Source organism: Camelina sativa, chromosome 18, assembly GCF_030686135.1.
Source record: "Camelina sativa cultivar CO46 ecotype springtype chromosome 18, ASM3068613v1".
Taxonomy (NCBI): Eukaryota; Viridiplantae; Streptophyta; class Magnoliopsida; order Brassicales; family Brassicaceae; genus Camelina; species Camelina sativa.
In genome coordinates this window covers 9752228-9758884 of record NC_141897.1, presented here as the reverse complement: position 1 = coordinate 9758884, position 6657 = coordinate 9752228, and the positions used below count along the sequence as shown (strand labels likewise).

At 42.1% G+C, this 6657-nt stretch overlaps 1 non-coding gene across 1 annotated transcript; it reads right to left on the bottom strand.

The window, feature by feature from the left end:
• Positions 1-2599: 2599 nt before the first annotated feature.
• LOC147922727 (small nucleolar RNA R71) lies at positions 2600-2706 on the bottom strand. Its single transcript, XR_015589869.1, has one exon. It is a non-coding gene; the product is annotated as a small nucleolar RNA R71 (small nucleolar RNA).
• Positions 2707-6657: the final 3951 nt, after the last annotated feature.

The following is a 6657-nucleotide window of genomic DNA, read 5'->3' as shown; positions in this document are numbered from 1 at the left end:
TATGTTACTCTTTCTAGGGTCAAAATATGTAACAATCCAATTCATTTGACTAATTATAAGAGTTCGGGTTGAATTTGGAGTGTTTAGACACCACTTTTACCCATTTTGTCCCAAAACAGGCTAAAACCAAGAAAACATTGATTCAAAGCAATAAACAGCTTGGTTACTGTTTCTAGGGTCAGAATTTGTGACAATCCAATGCATTTGACTAACTGTAAGAATTCAGGATGAATTTGGAGTGTTTAGGCAACACTCGGTCCAACTCGACCGCACACTCGACCAGACACTCGACCGTGTGCTGAGGAGGACTCGACCGAGTGGAAAATGCACGAGAGAAGCCAGCTCGACCAGCCACTCGACTGAGCACTGGTCGAGTTGACCGAGTCGTTGACTACTTTGACTTTTTATATTTTTAGGGCTTCCACCTCATCTCCTATATACAGCCCTTGTACCTGCAGCCACCAAAGAGCCCAGCTTTTTAGAGAGTCTAAAACCTAGTTTTTACCTTTTTTAGATTTTATTCCTTTTGCACTTTTCTTTTATTTTAGATTTTGTACTTGTTTGAGAGAGAAAGACTAGATTCTTATATTTTGTTTGTTTCATAACTTTCAAAGTATTAAGATTTCGAGTTTTATTCCTTCATCAATATTGTAGATCTCTGTTTCATCTTTCTAATGATGCAAGTTTCATTATTTTCTGGGTTTTTGACATATTTCACCATGTGTTCTTGTGAGTAGTTTGTTTAGGACCTTGAGGATGGGTTAGGCTGGGTTGATCTTGTGGTTTGTTTGATTTGGTCAAGCTTGATTGTTGTAGATCTCTTCTAGGCTAGATGATCTTAATGCTGATCCTATATCTGAGAAGGTAGGGTTTGATTTCAAGCATCTTAGCATCACACCAATGTCTAAGGAGCATAGATAAGGCTAGATCTAGAGCTTACCATTAGGCTTGCTAAGAGATTAGAAGTCTTGTTTGGTTTGAGATGTATTGCTTAATGCCTGCTTGTGTAGATTCTTTTCTTTGTGAGAACAAGTCTAGAAATGCATAGGTTTGATTGTTTCTTGCCATGAGAGTGGATTAAACATGTATTAGAATAGTATGTCTAGAGATCAGCTCAAAGTTTGCTTGAGATTTGTTGACCAAGTTAGATAACCACAATGATTAGCTCAGCCCATGAATCCCTCCTCAAGGCCTTCTTTGTTTATTGAAATCTTAGTCTAAATATCATTTGCTTGCTTGTTGTTTGATTAGTTTTAGCATTGCTCTGTTTTTCTTGTGTTGCTCTGTTTTCATTTTTAAGTCTAGCTCGACCACGTACTCGACCTACACTCGGTCGAGTGCTGCTCGAGTTCATCCCCAGAACTTGTGTTTTTGATTTGTGATTGTCTTGTTTCATTCCTGTTTCATTTCCATTGCATTCACGTAGTTTCCTGTTCATTACTTGTCTTGCATTAGTTCATTAGCATAGTTTCTATCTCTGTTCTAGTTTCATTATAGCTTTAATTTGTCTGTTCTGTTTGCATTTAGTATCTTGTTCTAGTTGTTTTTACTTTCTGCATTTCATATCTCATTTTAGGATTGTTAGTGACAAACAATCTTTACAATTGGCTTGACTTAGACTCATATGCACATCTTAATTGTTCACAATCACTCAGATAGGATTGACACCTCTTATACTGCAACTGCATAAGGGGAATTGAAACACCCTGACTTCTATTCATTCCATACATCATCATTCCATACATCATTCATTCATACACCACAAAGAAAGTCAGTTTCAATTTGGCGACGTTGCCCATTTGAGTGTGTTTTGTGACATTTAGGATCATTATTAGTCTAAGATTAAGTTCGTTTAAACACTTGTGAAGTTATTGAACTCGAATCTTCCTTTGCTTGGCTGTTTTGTGTTTCAGGTACCCACTCGACCACCTACTCGACCACCACTCGACCGAGCTGTGATCGAGCACTTGATCGAGCCAGAAGCCGGATACAATTAGCCATTACTTCCCAGGCGACTCGACCACCCACTCGAGCCTGCGCTCGACCGTGTACCTGTTCGAGTCTGTAGTAGAGTTTGTTGATGCACACAAGGTCAAAAGGCAAAGACAGTCTTCTGCAGCCTATTGACAACATCCACAGGCTACAAAAGGGTTTGAGACATAAGCAAGGAAGAGTTGTTCAACAACAACAAGGTCAAGACATCATGGAGCAACAAGCTATCCATGAACAAAGACCAAGGCACATTGGTGCAGGAGATGCACCCAATACCCACAACCAAAGGGCTGGAATTGTGCCACCTTCAGTAGCAAACAATAACTTTGAGATCAAGAGTGGATTGATCTCAATGATACAAGCCAACAAGTTTCATGGGTTGCCAATGGAGGATCCACTAGATCACCTTGATGAGTTTGACAGAATCTGTGGACTCACAAAGATCAATGGAGTGAGTGAAGATGGATTCAAATTAAGGCTCTTCCCATTTTCTCTTGGAGACAAAGCTCACCTTTGGGAGAAGACTCTTCCTACTGGAGCTATCACCACATGGGATTCATGCAAGAAAGCTTTTCTGGCCAAGTTCTTCTCCAATGCAAGGACTGCTAGGTTGAGGAATGAAATTTCTGGGTTTGCTCAAAGGAATAATGAGAGCTTTTGTGAAGCTTGGGAGAGGTTTAAAGGATTCCAAACTCAGTGTCCTCACCATGGCTTCAGCAATGAGTCACTTCTAAGCACCTTGTATAGAGGAGTGCTTCCCAAGATAAGAATGCTTCTTGACACAGCCTCTAATGGCAACTTCCTCAACAAGAATGTGGAAGAAGGATGGGAATTAGTTGAGAATCTTGCTCAATCTGATGGCAATTATAATGAGGACTATGATAGGACCATAAGGAGCTCCTCAACTGATCAAGAGGACAAGTATAAGAAGGATTTGAAGATGGTCAATGAGAAGCTTGACAAGATACTCCTCAGCCAGTCCAAGTCCATTCACTTCATTGGTGAAGAGGAAGCTCCAGTTCAAGAGGGGGAGCCTGAATTTGCTGAGTTGTGCTACATGCAAAACCAGGGAGGATTCAAAGGCTACAACCAAGGAGGTTTCAAGAACAACAATCTCTCTTATAGGAGCACCAATGTGGCCAATCCTCAAGACCAGGTCTATCCACCTCCTCAACCTCAACAACAACAAAACTACATCCCCAAGCAACAACACCAAGTGTTCCAACCCCAATTGTGTCCCCCACCAGGGTTTGAGAATAACCAAGGCCAGGAACAAGACTTAAGAGCAATGATGCAACAGTTGTTGATTGGGCAAACACAAGGCAAGATTGAGGAAGCCAAGCAGTTTGCTGAGTTGAATCAAAGGCTCACATCACAGTATAATGATCTGAACTTGAAGTTTGAAGGTCTCAACTCCAGAATGAAGTACATGGAGAGTAACATTGCCTCTACTTCAGCTCCTAAACCCAACCAACTCCCTGGAAAAGTTGTTCAAAATCCAAGGAAGTTCAATGCAAAAACCATTCATATCTCTGATGAGGAAGTCACTGAGGACAATGAAGTCCAAGTTTGGGGGAATTCATTAGTTACTGAAGCCCCAAGTGACGTTTGTGCAAAGCAACTGGAGTCCGTTATTGCACTCGACCAAGTACTCGAACAGCCACTCGATCGAGTGCATGCTCGAGTGGTCGATCGAGTTGTAGACTCAAAAGCTGTCAAGCCTGCTAAGTACACTCCTCTTGCTTACAAGCCACCTCTTCCATTCCCAGGACGTTTCAAAGCACAAAAGATTAATGAGCTTAGGGAAATCATTGAGAGAAAGGAGATGATGGCTAAGCAACAAGAAGAAGAGAGGGTTTTAAAGGAAGAACCTGTGGTTGAGGAAGTGTTGGCCATACAAGAGATCACCATTGCTTACCAAGAAGAAGAGAGAGGACCTGCCTTGGAACAGTATGATCCATATCCTCTCTACAAAGACTTTTTGCTTGATTTGTCAAAGAAGAAGGCTGAAGCTCAAGATGAGAAGGATCTTGAGGACCTTGGAGGAGTTATCATTCCAATCAAGCTTAAGGATCCAGGTCCATTCTATCTGCCTTGCACACTTAGCTATCTTCACTACAACCAATTCCTTTGTGATTTGGGAGCTTCAACAAGTGTGATGCCATACTCCATAGCACAAAAGCTTGGGAGAACTGATTTCAAATCCACCAACCTTCATATATGTCTAGCTGATGGGTCAAACAAGGAGATAGTTGGAAGGTTGGAGAATGTTCCAGTCAAGATAGGGAAGGCAAGGGTTCACACTGATTTTGTGGTGTTGGAGATGGACAAGGAACCTGAAGATCCAATCATTCTTGGAAGGCCATTCCTAGCCACTGTTGGAGCAGTTATTGATGTCAAAGAGGGTCTTGTGACCTTGAACATAGCTGAAGATATAGCCATGAAGTTTAACATCTATAACCCAACCAACCTTCCTACCATTGATGATCAACCTTTTACTATCAAGGACAAAAGGGGTCAAGAAGGTTCAAGTGGTGAAGCTATTCCAAAGGTTAAGCTCTCCTCTCAAGATGATTCTGTGGAAAAGCTTAAGAGGTCAGTTCAAGAGTTGACTAGTATGGTTGAGGATCTTCAAGTTAAGCTGAACAAGAGGTCCTTAAGGAAGGCAAGACCAAGGCTCAAAATCAAGAAGAAACATGGTTTGTGTGTTAAGGGTGAGGTGATCAAGGATCAACTTCACAGTGATCAAGAGGTTCCAGGGAGGATTTCATCACCTCCTTGGTATCTAAACCAAGTCTAAAAAGGACACCAAAGTCAAGCTTAGTGACTTTAAACAAGCTCACTAGGGAGGAAGTCCCTAAGGTATCCTTTGTAAATATGGTTTATTTTCCTTGTAGTTTTGATGTGTTTTCTTTTATATTTGTGTTGGACAGGCCTTTAGGTGAGAATGTAGTTGGGTAAGGAGAGAATTAGACTTGGAGAAGGAGACTCGCAAGCCCACTCGACCTACCCACGAGAGATACTCGACCGAGCTGGAAGGAATTGAGGCCCATTTGATCTTCAAATCGCTAGAACGATCAAGTGGAGGGAAGAACCAGAAGAAAAATTTTGAAATTTCAAAATTTGGTCAAGGTGCTTGACCGTGTACAGTCGAGTGTGGGGTCGAGTGGCAGCAAAAAGCAGGTCAAAGATTCCCATTTCAAATTTGAATGGTATGGACGTTCCACCCTTGTCTCTTTGTCCCCTTAGCTTCTTTATATAGACTTTGCACGAAATTATACCTCTCACATTCTCTCATTTGCTCAAAACCATTGAATTCAAGTTTTAAAGTCTCTCTCATAGCTTATCTTTTGCTCAAGCTTAGTTCTTTCAAGTTTTTGGTTCACTAACCTATTAACTTTGAGCTTTGAGTCTATTCCCTTCAGTTCTATTTGAAAAATGTCTTCAAGAATTACTAGGAAGGCTCAACAAACCGCTGCAACCTCCATGGAACGTCATGATGCTAGCCTTGAGTCCAGAGGAGAAGATGGAAGGGCCACTCGACGCCCCACTCGATCATGCACTCGACCGAGTGGTGGTTCGAGCAGCCGGTCGAGCCAGATGTCGTGTCCAAGGAGAGAGAGAGTTGAGGAAGATCCTGAGAGGACTGAAAGTGAGGAGGAAAGGGAGTCAACTCTCAATGAGTTCATGAGGAGACACAAGGCCAAAGGGAAGAGGCCAGCAGTTGAGGTTGAACAAGAGGAGAGTGAGAATGAGAGTGAGGAAGAAAGTGAAAAAGAAGAGATAGAGGATGATGGAGAAGCTGAGTCCTGTGGGTTGTCAAAGAGGCAACTCTATGATGCTTTCATGAGAATGGAGTTCTTAGGGACTAGATATCCACACAAGGAAACCATGGAGAAGCTAGCCATTGGTGAAGATGTGGAGTATCTCTTTGAGAAGAGAAACCTAACCAAGTTTATGGGGCTTTGCATGGAGGGCTACAAAGAAGAGAGTTGTGAGTTTCTAGCCACAGTCAAGCTGCATACATATGCAAGGAAGGATCGTGAGTTTGGAGCTGGTCACATTGCTTTCACAATCAAGGGGAAAAGGTATGAACTTTCAATGAAGAAGATAGCCAATGTGTTTGGTTTTGAGGTTGGGAGCAATAGGAGTTTGATGATTCCAAGAGGAGAGCTCTATGCTGTGTGGGAAACCATTGGGGACAACAAATACTACTCATCCTCCAATTCCAAGAGTTCAAGGATAAGGAGCCCAGTCCTAAGGTACTTCCACAAAGCTCTTGCCAACACCTTCTTTGCTAGGAAGGAAACTGGAACATTAATGAGGGGGAGCTAAAGATGATTGATTTGGCTCTCAATGGAGTCATCTTCCAAGCAAGAAATGGTACCATCATTCTTGGGAGCACTGTGGAGACTGACCTAGTAATGGTGCTCATTGACCACATGATTTACTTGAGAAGTTGGGTAGGCAAGTTGGAGAATAAAGGATCAAGAGGAGCACTAACCATTGGAGGCATCATTACTCCAATCCTTCAAGCTGCTAAGGTTCCACTTAGAGGAGAAAGGGTTTCACCAAGATGGATTGACTCTAGCTAACTCACCTCTACTCTCATCCTAGCCAAGGAGATGCATCAAGGGAATCACATTTTCAACTTTGAACTTCCAA